At 38.2% G+C, this 22347-nt stretch overlaps 1 long non-coding RNA gene across 1 annotated transcript in view; it reads left to right on the forward strand.

Moving 5' to 3' along the window:
* The first annotated feature begins 12120 nt into the window (after nucleotides 1-12120).
* LOC141370105 (uncharacterized) overlaps nucleotides 12121-22347 on the forward strand; it is a 96140-nt gene continuing 85913 nt past the window's right edge. Inside the window, exon 1 of the long non-coding RNA XR_012373855.1 lies at nucleotides 12121-12285. This is a non-coding gene — a long non-coding RNA (uncharacterized lncRNA). The remainder of the gene's footprint in view (nucleotides 12286-22347) is intronic.

The following is a 22347-nucleotide window of genomic DNA, read 5'->3' on the forward strand; positions in this document are numbered from 1 at the left end:
TTGACCATTTCAAGGAAAAATCAGTGTTATGTGACAAGGGAGACACATTTCACTTTAATTAGCATAGCGCTCTCTTCCTTTCCTCAGTTAGGAAGTTTGGATAAATTTCAGAGACCGCCCACACCTGTTATTAACCAATGGGGTAAGCCCATAAAACATTTTAAAATGAGGCTATTTCTACATTCCCATTACGCAACATAAGATAAAGTGAAGAAGGCACAGCTTCTCTGAGGTCTCTTCACTCCCTTTCTCTCAGTAGATTAGAATAAAAGGAAAAAAAAAAGCACGGATGATTCACTCCCAGGACCTTCATTCTGTGTCATTTAAAAGGAATTTAGGCCTTTTTCCATCATAGCATTTGGTTACAGACCGGGTCCTATTATGCAATGTAATATGTGCTTAATAATACTGATTAACTGGCTTGGAAATTGGAGAAAGGTCAGAGTATATAAAGGAGATAACATTTTTATATTTTCCGGACCTTACTGAAGTTAATCTATATAGATACAGTCTTCAAACTTCAAACTTCAAACTTCAAACTCACACACACATGTGCGCACACACACAATGTTGTTACTCTCCAGATTTCTGAATTACACCGATACTCTCCTTTTTGTCTGAGGCTGTTCTAAAAATATTTTGATCTTGTGTGAAAAACCAAAAAGTATAGCTTCCTCCAAATTCAAGTGTGATAGTGTCCATGATCTACCGGGATGTATGTGGACAAGTTCATTTTTATTCCTCTGATGACACCAAACATCAAACACAGGAGATGTACCTTATATTTCTGTTGGAGAAACTGAGACAGGGAGCTTGTTATCCAGATTTTAGACTGCCCTGTTTGGATGCCTTGGAAGTGCCAGGATATCAGTCAAGACTGGGCACATTCAGGGTGGTATGGCGGTCGACTGGAGGTCCCATGATATCAGATAAATGTTCCCCCCAGTGTAAGGTGGCATTCAGGTTTCCACTGAGATCAGTTTTGCATTCGGAATAGTAGCTCATTTTTTCTTTCCAAGAAATGTTAGCTATACCATTTAGAAGTGATAAACCCTCTCTGTAATTCTGATTTGTCTCCTGTTTAAACTCCAACCTCTGTCTTTTATCTTTCTCTTGCCCTAAGATAAATTATTTTGTTACATGAATGATTGCCCAAGTGGGTCAATTAAATTCTTAATACAGCTGGTGTTGATTGCGATTTTGCTAATGAAAATATCTTTGTGAAATCTTCAAGGCAACTTTTAAAAATAAATTCCTTGATGAATCTAAAAGAAAATTCAGGGAAAAAAATTATTGTTAAACATGTTGGTAGATTTCATTCTATCATTCAAAACTTAGTTTGTGAAATAATAATTTGTCAGATGCCAGTGGAGGAGAGTATTAGTTTAGAAATGGTAATTCGAGAGAGTGTTCTTCTGCCTAGATTGTAGAGTCATTTTCATGGGGTTTGTCCTTTGTCTCTGCAGGTGGGGGAACCTAGACCCCACACCTGTGATCAGCAGGCACTGGGTTCCTGTTCTGTCCAGGCAGCTGTCTGTGTCCATCTACTCAGGGCAGATAGCATTGTGGACCTCATGCCTGCCTGCTCCTCATTTATGCCCGGGATCTCTGCCTCCACATCATCCACGTGCCAGAACTGTAGCCCCAACCCTGAAGGGTCTGTCAGGTTGGGATGACCCACGGTGGGATCTGTGGCTCCCATTGTGGTTCATTATTTAGGTTTGAACACATATTTTTAATGTTTCCAACCCCACCCCCACCTCCACCAACGTTTCTTCCTCCCTCCCTCCATCCCCCTTCCTTCCTTCCTTCCTTCCTTTCTTCCTCTGACTTCTAAACCTAGGTATGAATAAAACACAATATATTTTATTCCTCATGACAATATGTTTACATTAAGTGGAGAAGATCCATAGGTTTGTTTAGTCCAGAGTTTTTCAGCCTTGGCACTACTGATGTTTTGGGCAATAGTGGCATTTTGGATGATAATAATTCTTTGTGGTTGGGACTGTCCTGGGCCTTGTAGAATGTCCAACAGCATCCCTGGCCTCTGCCCATGAGACAGCAGCAGTACCTCCCCTAGTTGTAACAACGAAAAATGTCTCCAGGCATTACCAAATGGCCCCTGGGGGCTCCAAATCACTCCCAGTGGAGAGCCACTGGTTTAGTCCCTTGCCCCAGTGTGTGGTGTGTAGGCCAGCCCATCAGCATCACCTATGAACTTGTTAGAGATGCAGAATCTCAAGACCCACCCTGGACCCATTGATTCCAAATCTGTGTTTTAGCAAGATCCCCAGGTGACTTCATATGAACATTAATGTGTGGGAAGTACTGATTTAGTGCATCATTTTAAACAGAAATTTGGGCATATTTCTTTCTTAGGCTGAGAGAACACAATTCCAAGGGCTGAAAAGTAATTGTGGCAGAATCCTCAGTCTGCAAGTTGATGTATATGTTGGCCAATGTATTTCAAGCAAGCACAATTGAAATATTTAAGAAAAATAAAAGAGCATTGACTAAAAATTTTTCTCCCTAGTAACTATCATACCGTCTTAGATTTTGATCTCCTTTGTACCATGTGATTATAAATTAATGATACTTTGGAAATATTTTCGTATCTCCCAAGCTCATCCATACAGAACACTAATAATAATGCATACTATAATTTCTCAGGTGTTCATTATGTACTAAGTGCTCTATTAGTGCTTTAATCCTGACGATAGCTCTGTGAGGCATTAACCTCATTTGACACGAAGAAGCTGAGACTTGGAAAAATTTTAAGCACCTTGTCCCGATCACAGATTTCTGTAAAGTGAAAGACACAGCAGTCAGGCCCACGTTCTTGCCATCTTTCTATTCTGCCTCTCCTTTGAAGGGGAGACAAAACAAAACAAAACCATAATGAACATTTTCTCCAGCTAATTATGCCCAAACAACATCCCCACAGATTGTCAGCCCCAGGAATGAGCAGGGGGAAAGAATCATTATTTTTCTTTAGAGCCCTCTTTTGTTCTATCTTCTTAGGCAGTGGTCTGATTATACCTTGAGAATGTCTGAGTGTAGCCAGCAGCTTGAGGTGAAGAAGCAGGCTCACTCATTTCCATCCCTGGGCCCTGATAGAATTAGCGTTTGCAACAACAAAGCCACGCGGTACACTGTAAGAAGCGTCCTTGGGAAAGATCATTTTGTCTCTTGTTTTTGAGATTTGCTCACTGATGGCCAGGAAGATGAACTGTGGACTGCTTAGCTAGCCCGAGGTTTAATAACTAGACACAAACTGCGAGAGAAAACTAAATGTGGCGTTTACATGATTTAATTGGAAATGAATACCCCTGTGATTCTTGATTTTTTCCCCCTTCATTAGAGACACCCTGTGCTTTTGCTTCTGATCCTTTCTTTGGCCGAGCCTCTTCTACTGTATCACCAACCTATTTTTTATTCAACCTATATTCCATCAGATGGTATTCCCAGCTTCCTTTTATCACCATGGTGACACCATGTGCTGATGCCTTTATTAAAAATTTATCTTAAATAGATCTTCTAGGAACTAGTCTTTTAGGCAATGACAGTTTTTCACTTTCAAATCCACCATAATGTCCAGATACTGGGAATCTGTGTGCAAATATTATTCCACTATTACTATAAAGGGAAATAAAGCAAAATGTTTAAAATTAGCTGCTATTCCTGCTAGCTACTTATGCATGGAAAAGACATTTTATATGCATTCCATTCTTACTTTCCAAGTGCACTTGGCACACATTCCTTTCAAAGAAGAACTTTATAAAAAAAAAATTAAAAATAAAGAAGAACTTTATGTAGGCTTGAATTAGCTTATATGATCATGTATTATTGGGAAATTTTGAACCTTCAAAAAATGTCCAGAAATATATCCTATGAAAAAAAATCAGAAATGCTAATAAAGATTGGCATGCACATAATTTGCCTCACTTAAGCTTGAAAAGTACATATAGGTCCAGCAATGAGAGAAAGATTAAATAATAAACATAGCAACGTGGTTGAACAATGTGCATTTCTTAATAGTATTACAAGTAATTTTAGTGGTGGGAAAAGGATTATATGTAAATTGAAAAAAGATACAAAATTTATATGTGATAGGACTTATATCTATAGCTTTTTAGTTAAATACATTTGGTTATATGTGTATCTATCTACTTAAACAATTGAGTAAATGCCAAGTATTAAAAGTGGCTATAGCTAGTTGATCAATTTATGGGTAATTTTTATCTTTCTAAAGCTTTTCTCTGTTTTCTACAGTTTCTTTAGTGAACATAAAATGCTTTTGAAATCAGAAAGAAAAAAAGGAATATTTAAATATAAAATTAATTTAATTCTACCTGGATTGTACTAATATGATTAAGAGGTCCCTGGGATTTTGCATATTTTTCTTATACTTAAAGAGTCTATTGTTATAGAAACAACCTGGTGCTTTTATTTTAAAAGAGGGTTTCAAAACAGTTATTCTAGATGAAGGACAGAGACTATTGTCTTTGCCATGGATAATGAAAAATGAGTTAGAAGGAGATAGGAGCCAAATCAGGGGACATTGTCCCGAGTGTGTATAAATTAAATAGCTAATTTTCCAAAAGGTCAAATCTGGAGTCTGCAGATGGGTTTGACAATAGAAAAGATTGCAGGGATATTTTTCATTATGATTAAACAAAAATGTACTTAAATAAAGCAAAATGTAAAAAGGTGCTTTTTTATATGGATATGATTAATGGGTATTTTGGGGGAGAAGATCTCAAAGGATGATGCTGGGGTGGTAAGAAAAAGGCACAGGATTTGGTCATAAGAATCCTGGGATCCTAGATTTGACTCTGCCATTACCAAGACTTGGACGGGTCATTTCATCTCTCTTGACCTCAGTTTCTTCACTTAGAGTATAAAGGGTTTGATTAGATGCTATCTAAAATCCCTTACAGTTGGGGCACCTGGGTAGCTGAGTCAGTTAAGTATGTGCCTTCAACTCAGGTCATGATCTCAGGGTCCTGGGATTGAGCCCTGCATCAGGCTCCCTACTCAGTTGGGAGTCTGCCTCTCCCTCTCCCTCCCCCTGCTCATAAATAAAATCTTTTAAAAGGAGTAAATAAAATCCCTTACTGTTGGGAGTCTGATTTATTCTACTGTTTCGTAGATCAAATTATGGGAGTTTACATTTCTGAAACTGGGGTCAAGGTCCTAGCTGATCCTCAGTGAGAACAACTGTGGAGGTATCTGTGGTGATGATAGCATTTCTTCGGTGGCCAGTCAGCTCTGTTATTCTCTCCAACCAAATGAAGCCAAGCGATATGGAAAGTAGGCCCAAGCACACAAAATCTCTTCTTGATTTCACCGAACAGCGCTTTTTCACTTGGAACACTATTTGTACATGTGGAAGTATTTCATCTTTCTTTAAAGTGTTAGTATAAACTTGCGATTAGAAGCAACAATGATGACAATAGCAGTTCTGTTTTATGAATACAAGTCTCTGTTAAGTATATCTGATATGCACTCGTATATGTGAACGCATGTATTAAAAAAACATTTAATTGTTAAGCATAGATAAATGTATGAGCTTTTAAAGCAGCTTTATTGGAGTATAATTGATATTCAACAAACTGCACATATTTTAAGTATACGATTTGCTATGTTTTGATATATGGATATACAGATAGTCCCTCACCAAAACCAAATTATTAATCATAACACCACCGCAAAATGTTTCCCATTGTAATTCCTCTGCAAACTTGAATGTGGTATTATGAATGGCTCAAAGTTATTTTTTATTCTTTGCAATGTAAATATCTGATTATTCCAGCACTATTTGTTACAATATTGTACTTTCTCTCCCTTAAAACTTTGTTAAAAAGCATTTGACCACATGTGTGTGGGTTTCTCTCTGAACTAAACTACTGTTTCATTGATATGGTTATCTCTCTGTATGCTAATTCCACATTGTCTTGATTTCTATAGTTTTATAATAGGTCTTGAAATTAGACAGTATAAATCCTCTGAATTTTTTTTTTTTCCAAAGTAGCTTTGGATATTTTAGATCTTCTGAATTTTCATAGAAATCTTAGAGTCCCTTTGTCAATTCCTACAAGAAAGCCTGCTGAGATTTTTATTGGGAGTACACTGAATCTCTACATCAATTTGAGGAGACTTGGTAACCTGATTTTATTGAGTTTTCTGATCTGTGACCTCATTGCATCTCTCCATTTATTTAGGTGTTCTTTACTTTCTCTCTGCAAAGTTCTGTATTTCTCAGTGTACAGGTCTTGCATATCTTTGTCATATTTATATTTAAATATTTCCTGTTTTTGACACTTGTCTAAATGGTATTACTTCTTTCAATTCCAACTTTTGAATATTTATTAACAGTCTATAAAATTACAGTAGATTTTTTTTGTGTGTGTGTTGATCTTGGATCTCATGACCTTGTTAAACCCAATTTTTTAGTTGTAGATTGTTGGGGGTAGATTTCACAGGATTTTCTACATAGATGATCTTGTCATTTGGGATTAATGGTAGTTTAACTTCCTTCTCAATCTGGATGACTTTTATTTCTTTTTTCTTATCTTATTACACTGGCTTAAACTCCAGTAAAATGATGAGTTGATGTAGTGAAAGCAGATGTCATTTCTTTGTTCAGATTTTAGGGGAAAAGCACTCAATACTTAACATTAAATATGTTAGCTGTACATTTTTTGTGGCTGTCTATTATCATGTTGAAGTTTCCTTCTGGTGCTACTTTCCTGAAAGTTGTGTTTTTTGTTTGTTTGTTTGTTTGTTTTAAACTGGGAATGGATTTGGGTTTTGCCAAATGATTTTTTCTGCATCTATTGAAATTGTATGTATATGTCTTTATCAGTTAATACGGTGAATGACATTGATTTTTCATGTTAAACCAGACTGGTGTTCTGGGTTGAACTCCACTTAGTTCTGATGCATTATCTTTAAAATATACATATATATCTCTATCTATCTATCTTACACACACATGGCTGGATTTGATTTACTAAAATGTTAAAAACTTGTTGCATCTGTATTCATGGGGGATACTGGTCTATAGTTATCTTTTCCTGTAATGCATTTGATTTTGGATTCAGTATAATGCTGTTATCACAGAATGAGTTGGAAAGTATTTATTTCTCCCTTCAGTTTTGAAAGAACTGGCCTATAAAGCCATTAGATATGGAATTTTCTTTGTGGGAAGATTTAAATTACAAATTAAATTTCTTAATTGATACAGTGCTATACAGACTGTGTCCTCTTGTGTGACCTTTAGTAGTTTGTGTCTTTTAAGGAATTTATTCATTTCATCTAGTTCTCAAACTTACAGGCATAAAGTTTATAATATTTTTATTAGGTGTTTCAGTTATCAATTTATTACCTCTCAGCTCAAAATCAACTCTTCTTTACCTGCTCTGTGAGAATGGAGCTTTAAACTTTTCTCCTTTGCAGCAAGCGTGATAATAAGCTTTGTCAAAAGAAGTCACTGGGGGACACTATAGAGGAGTGAATTTTCTTCCTGGTTCCTGTTGGGAGTCAATGCTCTGTGTATATTTTCACATTTTTGCAGTGAGGGCTTTTGAGCAAAGTTAAAGCACCTGAGTTAAAGGATGATTGAATAGAACTATAAAGATAGAGATATCCGGGGAGAGATAGCGATTTATCTCCCCAGAGCCATTTTGTTTACATTTGTTTATATTCCAGGTGGTTATATAGAGGGGAGAGTTGGGGATCTCCAGAGAGGATTTGTTTATATTCTGGAGCAAAGGTCTCTCTAAAGGGGAGGATGGCTGGTGTGCCAGCCACTCTGTATATGCTTTGAGTTTCATAATTTTAGAGTTCCTCTCCTGTGGTGCAAGGTTCATTTTTACGCACAGGGTACATGTATTGTACTACATCATCCTGCATTTTCATTTGGAAAGATTTCCACATGTGGAAATAGAGCATGTGATGCTCCACCAAGTCGCTGTATGGAAGAATTGAATCATGAGGAAGGGACACCCACTGCTCTGGATATAAAAGGTCTACTCCCCAAACAAGAGATCCCACACGCTCACATGCACACCCCCACATATTTCTGTATACATACACCTACACACACACAGACCTCTGTGGCAGGCTAACTTGTTAGCTTATAGATCTGGTAACATTTCAGCTCTTTCACAATTGCAGACTCGACAGTTCCAGTCTGTGCTGTGTTGTCCCTTTGCCCCTGCTACATGGTTGTCAGCATCTCACGGCCCTGGCAACACACACGGAGGGCTCAGTTCCTCAGAAAGCTCACTGCCCTGGCCACTGCCCTCACTGTGGTCCTGCTGACGTGGACGCCATGTTCTCCAGGTGTCACTCAGGCCTTTTGATCAACAGGGTTCCAACACTCCAACCTCCTCTGCACAACATCCCACCAGCCTCTTCCCATTCGTATCCTCTAGGGTCATTCTCCACAGTCCTCCTGACAAGACACTGCATACCTCTTGCTGCACAGCACCCCCTCAGTGAGTGTGACCCCCAACCATTTGACTCCTTTTGTATAAGTGCTGCGCACCAACCGATTGTGCCACTGGAGCTTCATTCTTGACTCTTTTATTTATTTATTTAATTTTTTAAGTTATGTTAAATTAGCAAACATGTACCACATCCTGAATTTTTGATGCAGTGTTCAATGATTCATTAGTTGCATATAACACCCAGTGCTCATCACCACCCGTGCCCTCCTTAATACCCATCATCCCATCCCCCCAACCCCTCCCTTCTGTAACTCTCAGTTTGTTTCCCGGAGTCCAGAGTCTCTCATGGTTTGTCTCCTCTGATTTCGTCTCATTCAGTTTTCCCTCCCTTCCCCTGTGGTCCTCCACTCTATTCCTTATATTCCACAAATAAGTGAAACCATATGATAATTGACTTTCTCTGCTTGACTTATTTCACTTAGCCTAATCCCCTCCAGTTCCATCCACGTCGATGCGAATGGTGGGTATTCATCCTTTCTGATGGCTGAGTAATATCCCATTGTATATGTGAGCCACATCTTCTTTATCCATTCATCTGTTGAAGGTCATCTTGGCTCCTTCCACAGGTTGGCTATTGTGGACATTGCTGCTATGAACATTGGGGTGTACGTGGCCCTTCTTTTCACTACGTCTGTATCTTTGGGGTAAATACCTAGTAGTGCAATTGCTGGGTTGTAGGGTAGCTCTATTTGTACCGTCTTGAGAAACTTCCATACCATTTTCCAGAGTGGCTGTACCAGCTTGCACTCCCACCAACAGTGTAATAGGGTTCCCCTTTTCATCGTTGACTCCTTTTGTGCTCTCATTCACCAGCATTGTTTCACCTGCAACTGGGAGAGGTTGGTCATTCATTCATTCATTCATTCACTCATTCATTCCTACTGCTTAACACCCACGAACTATCTCTGGTTTAGGCAGTCCAGCTAACTTCTCTGCCATGCCGTGGGCGGTAAGACCAGCTTTTCCAATATGGTCTTCATTCAGCCTTGAGGAGGGCACCACTTCCAAGTTTGTTCCTCCTTAAATATTCTCCCTCAAACTTATATTTTTTAAAAATTTTCCTTACATCTTTATCGTTGTCCTTCATTATAGTTAATTATTCTTTTTTCAGAGTTATGCCACCTTTATTTATGAAAGACTCTTAGATTAGTCATACCATGCTATGCATTCATATAGAATACAGGGACCCTGCAGGGCTACTGGGAGAAGAACTCACAATGCTCAATCGTTAATTTTTCTTTATATCAAAACTTCCCTGTTCAAGCGACTGTGTGTTTTCTGTACCCTGATTAGCTTTGGACTGATACATTGCTTATAAAAACAGATTTGGGGTACCTGGGTGGCTCAGTTGGTTAAGCATCTGCCTTTGGCTCAGATCATGATCCCAGGGACATGGGATCCAGCCCAGCATTGGGCTCCCTGCTCATTGGGAGTCTGCTTCTCCCTCTGCTCCTCCCCCCACTCATGCTTGCACTCTCTCTCTCTCTCTGAAATAAATAAATAAAATCTTTTAAAAAAACTAATTTGTAACTGACATACAATAAAGTGAGTATATTTCAAGTATATAATTTAATACATTTTGACATATGCATTTATATGCTCCTAATATACAATCAACATAATAAATATATTTATTAGCCCCAAACATTTCTTAATGTCAAATGATATTTTTAGGGATCACAGAAAGAGAAGCTGAGCCAGGGATATGTTTAGTTTGGGTTCATTGGTATTTGTTTATGTGACTCATAGTTGCTTTCAAGTATCATTAAATCAGTGCTGGTCATCTTGCTTTAGGAATGACTTCTGGGATTACTTCTGCTGCCTACTGTTGTCACTTGCTTCTCGATGGGAAATATCAAAGTCATGGGAACATATGCTATGGCATTGAGCGTGGACCTGTGTGGCCATTGGAGGAAAAATATGGTTTACAGTATATAAATCTATAGACCCAGGACCTTGTCTGCACAAAATTGTTCTAAATTCTATGCTCATGTATACAAAGACCTGACAGAAGTTTTCCCAAGTTATCAACAAAACTTTAAGGTACTGATAATGCAAAAATAAAAAAAGTAAATTACCAATAATGAATCAAAAAGCAAAAAGAGTCATTTCTAAAATATTAATAAGAAGAAAATAAAATGGGGGCTCCTGGGTGGCTCAGTCATAAAGCATCTACCTTCGACTCAGGTCATGATCCCAGGGTCCTGGGATCAAGCCCACATCAGGCTCCCTGCTCCACGGGAAGCCTGCTTCTCCCTCTCCCACTCCCCCTGCTTGTGTTCCCTCTCTCGCTGTCTCTCTCTCTCTGTCAAATAAATAAATATTAAAAAAAAAAGAAGAAAAGAAAATGTTATTAACCATGTTCAAGTAGAGGCTAAATTAGCTCTCTAGCATCTTTACAGAAGAGAGAATCAAAGAAGTGGAGGCCAGAAAATGTAGGCAAAGCTTATCGCGGTGTTGGTCTGACAGGTTACTCGTAAAAATGTGTTTTCCTAGAGTTTATAATGTTTGTGGTATTTGTCAGCTTTTACATTCTGAAGTCTGTGGCAGTTGATTTTTTTCATTCCAAATATTTATGTTTATGCCTAATTTTGTATCCACAATTTTGTATTTTTCTCTTAAAGTGGGACCCCCTAGAATATATAAACTTCGAGTCCCACACAAACTGGATCTGTCCCTGCCTCGAACATTGTTTTATTTGGACATGTCCTAGCAATTGAATTACCCAGTATACGATAATTGTTTATGATATTAGGGACTACATAGGGATTTTGAATATAAATACGATGATGATGGTGCCAGGGTTGGCCATGGTGAATATGATAGCAGTGACAGTAATGAGTGGCTGTTTCTTTCATTCACAGATCAAGCTAAATCCATTACCACCCTTTGTAGATTTTTCTGACATATCAAAGATTGCTTCTTGTTTACTCAAAATTGCACCTACTGCAATTTAAACTTACTTCACCTTGATCTATCCTCACGGCACAATGAGAACCTCTGGTCAGCATTTACTGTATATTTCTTGATGTGGCTGAGGTCTGTGATAACTCTATTTTATCAACCCAAAATCTGAGCATGGAGCTTTTCCCTGGTTTATACATTTAGGGCATTATACAATGTGGTATTTCAAGCTTTATAAAAGTGTCTGGTTAACTTATATTTGCTTATATGCTTCAAAAATTGCCCTTATTATAGAAAGTGTGTGAGAATTGAGTATATATATATTTTGAGTACATACTTCACACACATATAAAAGTACATGAAAATTGTAGTGGAAAATTGGGGACAATGTTATTTAGAGTAGTATTTGTCTAGTCTTCAGTAATTATGTTTTCAGGTGTGTTTTTTATTTAAGGGTTAGCATTGAAGTGCGTAGCTTCAGACATATTTTAAGCTCAAGACAAAGATTAGAAATTCTCTTGTATATTATGCCTTGAGAATTATTCAACACAGCATAAGTCAACTCCTAACTGTGCTTTCATCATATTTTATTTATGGCAATGTATTGTTTTTAGATGTCTATAATTTGCTTTTATTCTTCATATGTATCTTCCTAGTTTGAATAGATTCCTTCTTTTCTCTCTTCCTTTGTCAGTTTTTTCAATCAGATTGCTCAATGCCAAGACAAAGAGCTCTTTGATCATGGGCTAGAAAAAAGGGTTAAAGGATGGTTTAGAACAAATTCAAGAAAGAACGATCGTGTTCCCACTTGGAGGAGGACAGAGGAGCTGAAACCGCTAGAGCTGTGGAGCTTGGAGAGGAAATTGTGAGTACTTGCTCTTGACTGAGTATCATTATCCTCCTGTTGTCTAGGAAGATGATTGTTATAATTAGCGACAAATGTCATGGGCAACTATAAATTACCTTTCCCTGTAACAACTGATAGTTTACCTTTCTCAGTGCCTCCTTCTACCTAGCCACCATGTCACTCTCCTTTCCCTACCCCCCAGAACAATAAAATATGGAATAAAATATATTTGTCTTATGGTATTATATATCGATGTACACTTATTATAGCAATAATGTGACTGAATTTTTTAGAAGTCACTGAGGGGCCACTCACCCAAATTTTAGACTCTTGTATAGTTAAAATTCCTACAAGGAGAAATGAGAAGCCGTGGGTTTACATAATAGGCACACAGGAGGGGTTGGTAGAGATATCTGGGGACTATTTCTCATTAATTTTCTTTTTTTTTTAAAGATTTTATTTGTTTATATGACAGAGAGAGAGAGAGAGAGAGAGCACAAGCAGGGCTTGGGGCAAAGGGAGAGGGAGAAGCAGACTCCCTGCTGAGCAGGGAGCCCGATGTGGGGCTCAATCCCAGGACCCTGGGATCATGACCTGAGCCGAAGGCAGACCTCAACTGACTGAACCACCCAGGCGCTCCTCATTAATTTTATTTCTGAGTGCAGGAGAAAGGGATGTAATATGTGGTGTTGCACAGTGCCTTTTAAATAGAATTTTAATAGCCTTTGGATTTTATTTGTAGTGTATTTTTCTCAATTTCATTTTGAATTTATTATGGTAATCCAGTAGAATAATATGTAACTCTTGAGTGAAATTTTAAAAACAGAGTGCAAAGCATAATAGTTTAAAAAGTATCATATAATTGTGAAGAAAATTGAACTAGCATGTACCTGTGCTATGTATTTACTATTTGAGAGTCACAGTCATTGAATTACCTTTAAATAAAAGCAGCTCAAGGGCTCTTTCAAAATGTGTCACTATCTGGTACTTCATACTATATCTAGGTGATAAGTCCCAGTGCATATTTTTAAATAACACAGATTGCTATATTTAGAATAGTCATGAAATGAAAAGTCAGGGAATAAATAAATAGCTGATAAATCTAGGGCAAAGATAAATGCGTCCCAAACTGAAGAGGGATGTGAATCGTGTCTTACGATGATCTGTTTTCATCTGAGTGTAGCTTCTGCCCCAGCATTTTGCACTAGTCCCCCATTACCCACAAATTTGCTTTCTGCAATTTCAGTTACTGGTGGTCAACCATGATCTGGAAGCAGGTGAGCCTCGCCCTATGACTTACTGTCAGAAGGTCAATAGCACCATATTCTAGGTCACGGTGCCTATACCGTTCACCTCATTTCATCTCCTCACGTAGGCATTTTATCATCTCAACATCATCCCAAGGAAAGAGTGCAGTACCATATGATATTTTGAGAGAGAGAGAGAGATAGCAATTCACTTAACTTTTATTACAGCATAATGTTATAATTGTTCTATTTTATTAGTTATCACTGTTACTTGCCCTAATTTATAAATGAAACTTGATCCATAGGTATGTATGTAGAGGAGAAACAGTGTCTGTAGGGTTGGGTACTCTCTGCAGTTTCAGGCATCCACCGGGGGTCTTGGAACATATGGGGGAGAGGGGACTACCGTACTTGCTTTACTACCACGATTCTAGGATGAATAGTCAACTTTTACATCTACGTGTCTCCTTCATATGCTTATGATCTAAAATCATTATGTTTTCACTGAGACTGTTCTAGAATATTATTAATATATTGTTTTAACCGTATACAGTGGCCTTTGCTCAGTGTCCATTCTCCATAGCATCTCTGTAGATTTCAACATTTTTGACCATTCCCTGCTTCTCAAGACAGTCGGCTCTTGTGACATTGATTCTGGGTTGTCTTCTCTCCCCTGGACTGCTCCTTGTCTCGCTACTCTTTTTTCCCACTTTTCTAAATGTGCATGTTCTGTTACTCCTATTTCCAGAACATCTGCTCTTTTCCTCCTTCTTTGGGGTGTATCTGTCTTCTAGGCCTCAACTATCCTTTCTCTATGGACAAAGCTAAGACAACAAACATCTTTTCCATCTCTGTAGTTGTTTTCTTGAATCTCCTGGAGTCCAGGGAAATGAGAGAGAACTAAAAAGATTAAGGATGTTTTTGCGAGTTTGGAAAACTATCTAGTTGTAGATTTGGAACTACAGAAATAATTGGAACAATGGGGATAAACCAAACCAAAGCTGGAGTTTTTCATTTTTACTCTCATTTGAAAGAAGATTCTTTTCAATATACATTTTTATCTTTCATTCTTAATTTCGGAGTTGGTTCTGAGATTGCTGCTAGCTTTTCACTAAAGGTCAATAAAACGTGTACTATATCCAACTATTTTGAAGTAATTTGTTCAGGTACTAGGCAGAGGTACATAATTTTTCAGGTGACAGAAAAATTCATTTACTATTTATACTGGAATTTATATTAGTGGCACTGGAACAAATCCTTTATTTCCTCACCTTACTGATTTTGCTCATGTTGATTGCAGTAAAATATAATACTTTTCATTTATAAAGTGCTTTTAAGCTGTATACTGAGAGTGCCAGGATCTCAGGTCATGCTCAAGGTATATCTTTATATGTCAGTTGCTAAGTTCGCTTTCTGAAGCCTGATGAATGTACTTGCATAGGTTCATTTTCCTGATTATTGGAACCACAAAGACCAAATACAGTCTATATTTTCCAATTATATAGGGCTGCCCAAGAAAGTTTTGATTTTTTTTTTTAACATATTGTTCTTGTACCAGGGTAGGATTTATTTATTTAATTATTTTTAAAGACTTTATTTTTAAGTAATCTCTACACCCAAAGTGGAGCTCGAACTCATAACCCTGAGACCAAGACTCACACACTCTACTGACTGAGCCAGCAGGCACCCCAAGGATTTAGAACAAAGAAACAAACAATCGGAAAAACAAAACTTTAGTGCGAGTGTTGGAAACTAGGCCCCAGTTTGGGTTTTCATGTCCTCAGTGAAATGTGACTGTAAGACAATGACACTGTTCTTTACATGTGAATTAGTTGCGGAATTAGTCTCATAATCTTAAACTCCCACCCTGACTATTCTTGTCACCATAAAAAATGCAAAAGAATACTCTCGTTGGCTGCTTAAAGCTTGGTTTTACTAATGAAGAAAATATTTCTGTGCCACCTCTTCACCATTGGAAGGCATCACGTACAAAAGCTCTGCAGTTGCTTCTTAGTAGTTACAGCATATTTATTTTAACAGGTCAATCTTCTCCCTCAATTTCATTTTGTTCACATTTGCTTCCTTTTGCTCCCCTATTTCGACCTTTTCCATGTTGTTTGGGTAATGATTGTCCAGCAATATGTCCAGACTCTGGATAATTCAATAGGTTCAAACAACATGATGTTCATTTTTTTTTTTTTTTGAAGATTTTATTTATTTATTTTGACAGAGGGAGACACAGCGAGAGATGGAACACAAGCAGGGAGAGTGAGAGAGGGAGAAGCAGGCTTCCTGCCGAGCACGGAGCCCGATGTGGGGCTCGATCCCAGGACCCCGGGATCATGACTCGAGCCGACGGCAGACGCTTAATGACTGAGCCACCCAGGCGCCCCATGGCGTTCATTTTTTTAAAAGATTTTATTTATTTATTAGAGCAAGAGAGAGAGCAGGTGCACTAGTAGGGGAGAGAGAAGGAGAAGCAGGCTCCCCACTGAGCAGGGAGCCTGACGTGGGGCTTGATCCCAGGACCCTGGGATCATGACCTGAGCCGAAGGCAGGTGCTTCACCAGCTGAGCCACCCAAGCACCACTAACATAGCATTCATTAAAGAAAACTGTTGAATCCACATGTGCCTGCCACTCTGTCTCTTAGCCTTGTGGGCCTTTGGTTGTTTATTTTGCCCCCCCCCTTTTTAAAGACTTTATTTATTTATTAGAGAGAGAGAGAGAGAGAGTGTGAGTGAATTGGGGAGGGGCTGAGGGAGAGGGACAGAGAGAATCTTAAGGAGACTCCACATTGAGTGTGGAGCCCCATGTGGGGCTCAATCTCACGACCCTGAGATCATGACCTGAACCGAAATCAAGAGTTGGATGCTTAACTGACTGAGCTTCCTGGGCACCCCTATTTTGCTTTTTGAATTTGGAGAACAGCTCCACACAAAAAGATGTTCTTCTTTCTTTTTTTTTTTTTTTAAGATTTTATTTATTTATTTGACAGAGAGAGACACAGCGAGAGAGGGAACACAAGCAGGGGGAGTGGGAGAGGGAGAAGCAGACTCCCCGCTGAGCAGGGAGCCCAATGTGGGGCTCGATCCCAGGACCCTGGGATCATGACCCGAGCCAAAGGCAGATGCTTAATGACTGAGCCACCCAGGTGCCCCAATTTTCTTCTTTCTTAAGTCATTTTCTGAAGTGGAAATGTCTACATATCTACATATGGCCTTCAACATGTATGAAAACTGTATTTGACAGTAAAGAAAAACTTTGGATGGAAGTTAAATATATCTTAAAGTGATATTGAAGGTACTATCTAGACAAAATCATTAATGTTATCAACTATTTGCTATAAAAGCATTAAAAATACAAAATTGATGTTATAGTAAACAAAAAATTGCTATACTAGAAATTTTGAGATGGAAGTTTCAGGAAGTTCTTTGAATATTTTTATTTGACCTGTTCCTATTAAATACTTATATTCCAAGTGTGAATAAATTAGAGAACTGAGTTACCAAATATTGGAAGACTTAAAAAATATCACCATATTCATATCCCTGTTAAATTCATTCTGTGTTCTAATGGCTGCCAAAACATACGGTAATATTACGATAAATTTATTGAGGGTAATTTTGGGATATAGTAGTTGGAGAAAATGATTTTTGTATGACATAAGACAAAAAAAATTAAGATATTAAGAGTAAATACTTTCACAAAGTATTCAAGTTCTATAACATGATTAGAATGCTTAGTTATGTTCTGTGTGTACTAAAATTTAGACTTTCTCTGATAGTTTTAGGTAAAACAACAATAAACAATCCCTCCCCCAACACATACCAAAAAAGCCAACACATTAAGGGAAATCAATTTAATTTTGTTTTTAAAATTTATGGGAATTTGGGACTTAACGCTGTCTTCAGTTCTGTTTCAAAGTAATATAAATGTAAATCCACAATATACTGATTTTCTTGCCTTCCAGATCTTCCACTGATTAGATTATTAGTTATCTGATTTAAAAAATACACCAGATTTTGTGGGTTTTTTTTTTTTAAGTTTTATTTAAGTAATCTCTATACCCAGTATAGGGCTTGAACTCATGACCCCGAGATCAAGAGTTGCATGTTCCTCCAGCTGAGCCAGCCAGGAGCCCCCTGTTGTTTTGTTGTTGTTTTTTTTTTTTAAATAAAGCAGACTACTTAATCCCCTATTGTACATAAAGAGAAAACAGGCAAGCAAGTCTATTCCACTATTGTAGATTTAAAGCGGACTTAAAACACACCAAGAAAATATAGCAAAACATCACTCAAAGTAAACTAAATTAAAAACAATTTAAACTTTAAATGATAAACAATGACAAAAATATTATATGCATATTATAAAAACCTACACACATGCTACAAATAGACCAAAAAGTCAGCACTAAACTTTTTAACAATTAACTGAAAAATTGTAACCTGGACAGTTCCATAGTTCACCAAGTTTATGTTTAAAAATAGACCAGTTGTTCAAGAGGTACAATTATTTTGTGTACTAATCCCAGAAAGGAATTTTTTTTGCCAGGTTCCTCATTAAGAGAATAATATAAAGAACTGTGTCCTCTGTGAGATTCCTACAGAAGAGTTTAGGGGGTCTGTTTTGAAAAATTATATATTAAATATTTAATTACTATAATATATTTACATTAGTATATTATATGTGGATTTATATATGAGTACAGAAATTAAACATTAATATTAAATATTAAACTGCATATTATGTTTTCATAGAGCATTACAACAAAGCAGAGAATAGAGAGGTACACTTATTTTCTTTGGAAGTGCATGGTATAAGTACCATGAGCCAGCAGTGCCTTGAATACACATCTGGCCACATCATTTTTTTTTTTTTTAAGATTTTATTTACTTATTTGAGAGAGAGAATGCACAAGCATGAGCAGGGGAGAGACAGAGGGAGAAACAGACTCCCCGCTGAACAGGGAGCCCGATGGCAGGGCTCATTACCTGAGCTGAAGGCAGATGCTTAACTGACTGAGCCACCTAGGCGCCCCTGGCCACATCATTTCTTGCCAAGCAGAGGGGCTCAGGTGTACCCACTCTAAAACAAAAGTCATCATTTTTTGAAAACTATCCATATCATACAACTGGCTTATATTTTTAAAAATAGTTTATTTTTAAGTAATCTCTACACCCAACATGGGGCTCAAATTCAAAACCTGAGATCAAGAGTTGCATGCTCTACTGAGTGAGCCAGCCAGGTGCCCCTTACAATTTTTGATCACATGCAGTACATGAACTTATTTAGTTCTCTAGGTATATATTTTACAATCAATTCTCCTGTACTGTACAGAGAATGATCTGTTATTCAAGATGAACCATTTTGGAGGTGCTTTCCTGAGACTTAAAGGAAAAAAATGCGAAAAGACATGCATAATTGGTTTGCCTGTGTATATAATTTTCAGGTTCATTTGTTTCAACCATGTACCTCCTGCTGGTGAACTTTGGGGAGCTGTTGGTCCCTTCATCTGTATTTTCAAAATTGTATTCCGAGCAACTTCTTGACTTTTCCCTTGGGGACTGAGAGGCTCTCTATTCACTGTATGTACTGTTGGGTCGACACCTCAACTTTCCTACAAGAATGATAGTCCATCCCAATTTAGACCTATTGTTCCAAGCTGAGGCACAATGCAGGATACCTGCATTCCAGGTAACTCTTAGGGAATGCTACCTTATGGTCCCTGCTGCTCCAGTTCTGTGGAAAGCTCACTTGAACAAAAAATATTTATTTATTTTATTTTATTATTATTTTTTTATTAACATATAATGTATTATTTGTTTCAGGGGTACAAGTCTGTGATTCATCAGTCTTACACAATTCACAGTGCTCACCATAGTACTTACCCTCCCCAATGTCCATCACCCAGCCACCCATCCCTCCCACCCCCCTCCGCTCCAGCAACCCTCAGTTTGTTTCCTGAGATTAAGAGTCTCTTATGGTTTGTCTCCCTCTCTGGTTTCGTCTTGTTTCATTTTTCCCTCCCTTCCCCTATAATCCTCTGCCTTGTTTCTCAGATTCCTCATATCAGTGAGATCATATGATACTTGTCTTTCTCTGATTGACTTATTTTGCTTAGCATAATACCCTCTAGTTCCATCCACGTCATTGCAAATGGCAAGATTTCATTTTTTGTTGGCTGCATAATATTCCATTGTATATATATACCACATCTTTATCCATTAAACTGTTGATGGACATCTAGGTTTTTTCCATAGTTTGGCTATTGTGTACATTGCTGCTATAAACGTTGGGGAGCATATGCCCCTTTGGATCACTACATTTGTATCTTTGGGGTAAATACCCAGTAGTGCAATTGCTGGGTCGTAGAGTAGCTCTATATTCAACTTTTTGAAGAACCTCCATACTGTTTTCCAGAGTGACTGCATCAGCTTGCGTTCCCATGAACAAAAGATATTTACAAACATGTGAGTACCTGCACACATACACTCACATGTAGATACACCCCACGGAAAGCATATGTGGTCCAGCCAGAAGTGCGTTAATTGATCGTTTACTGCTGTTAGCCACTCAAATCATAGTTTTGATTGAATTGCCCCTTTCGTACAATGCCTCAGCCTACAGTGAGTAATTTTATATGAAACAGTCTTATGAAACATGTTGCTGCATCTAGTGTAAGGATGCTGTTGGATTCCTTTCATATCACTCAGTGTCCTCTTTATGAGGACCCACGGGAGGACATTCTCTTAGATTTGAAAGCAGTGCTTACCCTGGGCCACACTGCCCATCCGTGCTATGAAGAATGCAGCTGATATAGCTACATCTGAATCCTGGACTTCCTGGTTCTGTCCCCCAAGGCCCTCCTATCACTGGATGCTGGAAAAGGTAGGGTCAATATGTGATCTAGCAAGGGTCCAGGGGTCCTGCTCTGCAGGCAGCTTGTGTAGTCACTTCAGTCCTGGCCTCAGGGAATTTCTTCTGTTGTCATTTTCCCTTGGTGCCATTTTTTAAATCGTCTTTGTTTTTATCTTTTCTTAGTATTTCATATGGATTGTTAAAGCTACCTTAAAAAATTGATGGAAGTGAGCATGAGAATTTGAGGACAGTGAAAGCTTTGACCTTTCCTTATTGCATGCCCTTCCAGTCTAGGGCTCCCCATGTTCTTTTTTTTTTTTTTAAAGATGTTATTTATTTATCTGATAGAGAAAGAGAGAGAAAGCATGAGCAGGGGGAGGGGCAGAGGGAGAAGCAGGCTCCCCACTGAGCAGGGAGCCTGATGCAGGGCTTGATCCCAGGACCCTGGGACCATGACCTGAGCCGAAGGCAGACACTTAACCGACTGAGCCACCCAGGTGCACTCTTCCTGTGTTCTTTAAGCCACCCCCAAAAGCAGACCATGCTCAAGACTTGCTCACCTTCCCCTTTTTCTATACTGAGAAAATATTTTACCACCTTTCCCAGAGAGGACATGAAACCTGGTTGCTGTTGCTTCTGTCTCTGCACATTACTTGTGCTGTGCTCTTTATGCATAGAAACTTTAATATAAAATTTAAGGTTTCTTGGAAGTGTTAGATTCTGTGGGCTTAATGTTTTTGATGACTCATATTGTCTCTCAGTTTCTTGGGCGATTTAGTAAAAGATCTGAACTCCTCTCTGAAATGAACACACTCAATAAAAAAATGAGATGTTTACATAATTATTTTGATAGGAGTTGACAGTAAAGCAGAAATTCTGAGAAATGCGGGAACTAAATATTGTCAGTAAACTCAATTCTCCTTTGTCTGAAAATCTTACTTAAATGGCATAGCAGAGATTCACTGTATCCTGGGAGTAGCTTTAGCATTCATACTTTTGAGTAAGTAGGATGAATATAGGAGAGTCATTTTTATTAGCTTATCATTCATTTCCTCATCCATTTTTTCCTGTAGTTAATTAGTATAACTACTTTGTTCTCACTGTTATTCTAGGTACTGGAGATACAGTGATGACAAATCACAATCCCTGCACTTGTGGAATTTATAGTCTACCTTCAGGAGAAGATACTCAATGAATGAATTAATAAGCAATGAGATAATTTTAGATGGTTGTAGATATGGGGAAGAAAAGAAATGGTTATGTGTCATGATGACTTTGGTTAGAGGGATCAGGGCGGGCCAATGAGCTTTGCTATAAGACCCAAATAAGAAAAGGAACCGGCTATGGGAAGAACCCTCCAAGCAAAGAGAGCACCTAGTGCCAAGGATCTGAGACACAACAAGTTTGTGTCCTCAGAGAGAAGTCCAGGGGCTTGAGTGCAAAGATGTCAGAAGAGGTAGATGGGAGGATGACAGCAGGCAGAGGGCAGATTGCTTGATGTCTTTAGCTGTGCATATGTATCTGTCTGAACCTTGAGAAAGTGATCTAACATGTCTTGGCCTCAGTTTCTCTTTCTTTCAAATGAAGAGGACAGAAGCTAGCTCATAGGCTTGTTTGTGAATATTTTGTGTGTCAGTCGATGTTAAGTGCTTGGAAGAATGTCTGGCCCTTAGTAAAAACTATATGTATTCTCTGTTATTAGTATGTATATATATGCACAGTACAGTTTTCCTCTAGCAAATAATTTCAATTTATTGCCCTTATAGGCTTTCAAAGCTAGCAAAGGTCTTGGCAATCACATCCAATCTTGACGTATTACAGACGAGGCTTTCGCTCAGAGAGGTCAAATGGCCTACACAAGTTCCCACAAGTAGTAAGTAAATGTTTAGACTAGAATTTTAGTTTTTTGAGTCTCAAGCCAAGAGCTTTCTACTGTTGGATGGTGTTGGCCTGTAGTTAACCTAATGGTTTGG

The sequence above is a fragment of the Callorhinus ursinus genome, unplaced genomic scaffold, assembly GCF_003265705.2.
Source record: "Callorhinus ursinus isolate GAN/ISIS: 27379988/994484 unplaced genomic scaffold, GSC_fseal_2.0 scaffold26, whole genome shotgun sequence".
NCBI lineage: Eukaryota > Metazoa > Chordata > Mammalia > Carnivora > Otariidae > Callorhinus > Callorhinus ursinus.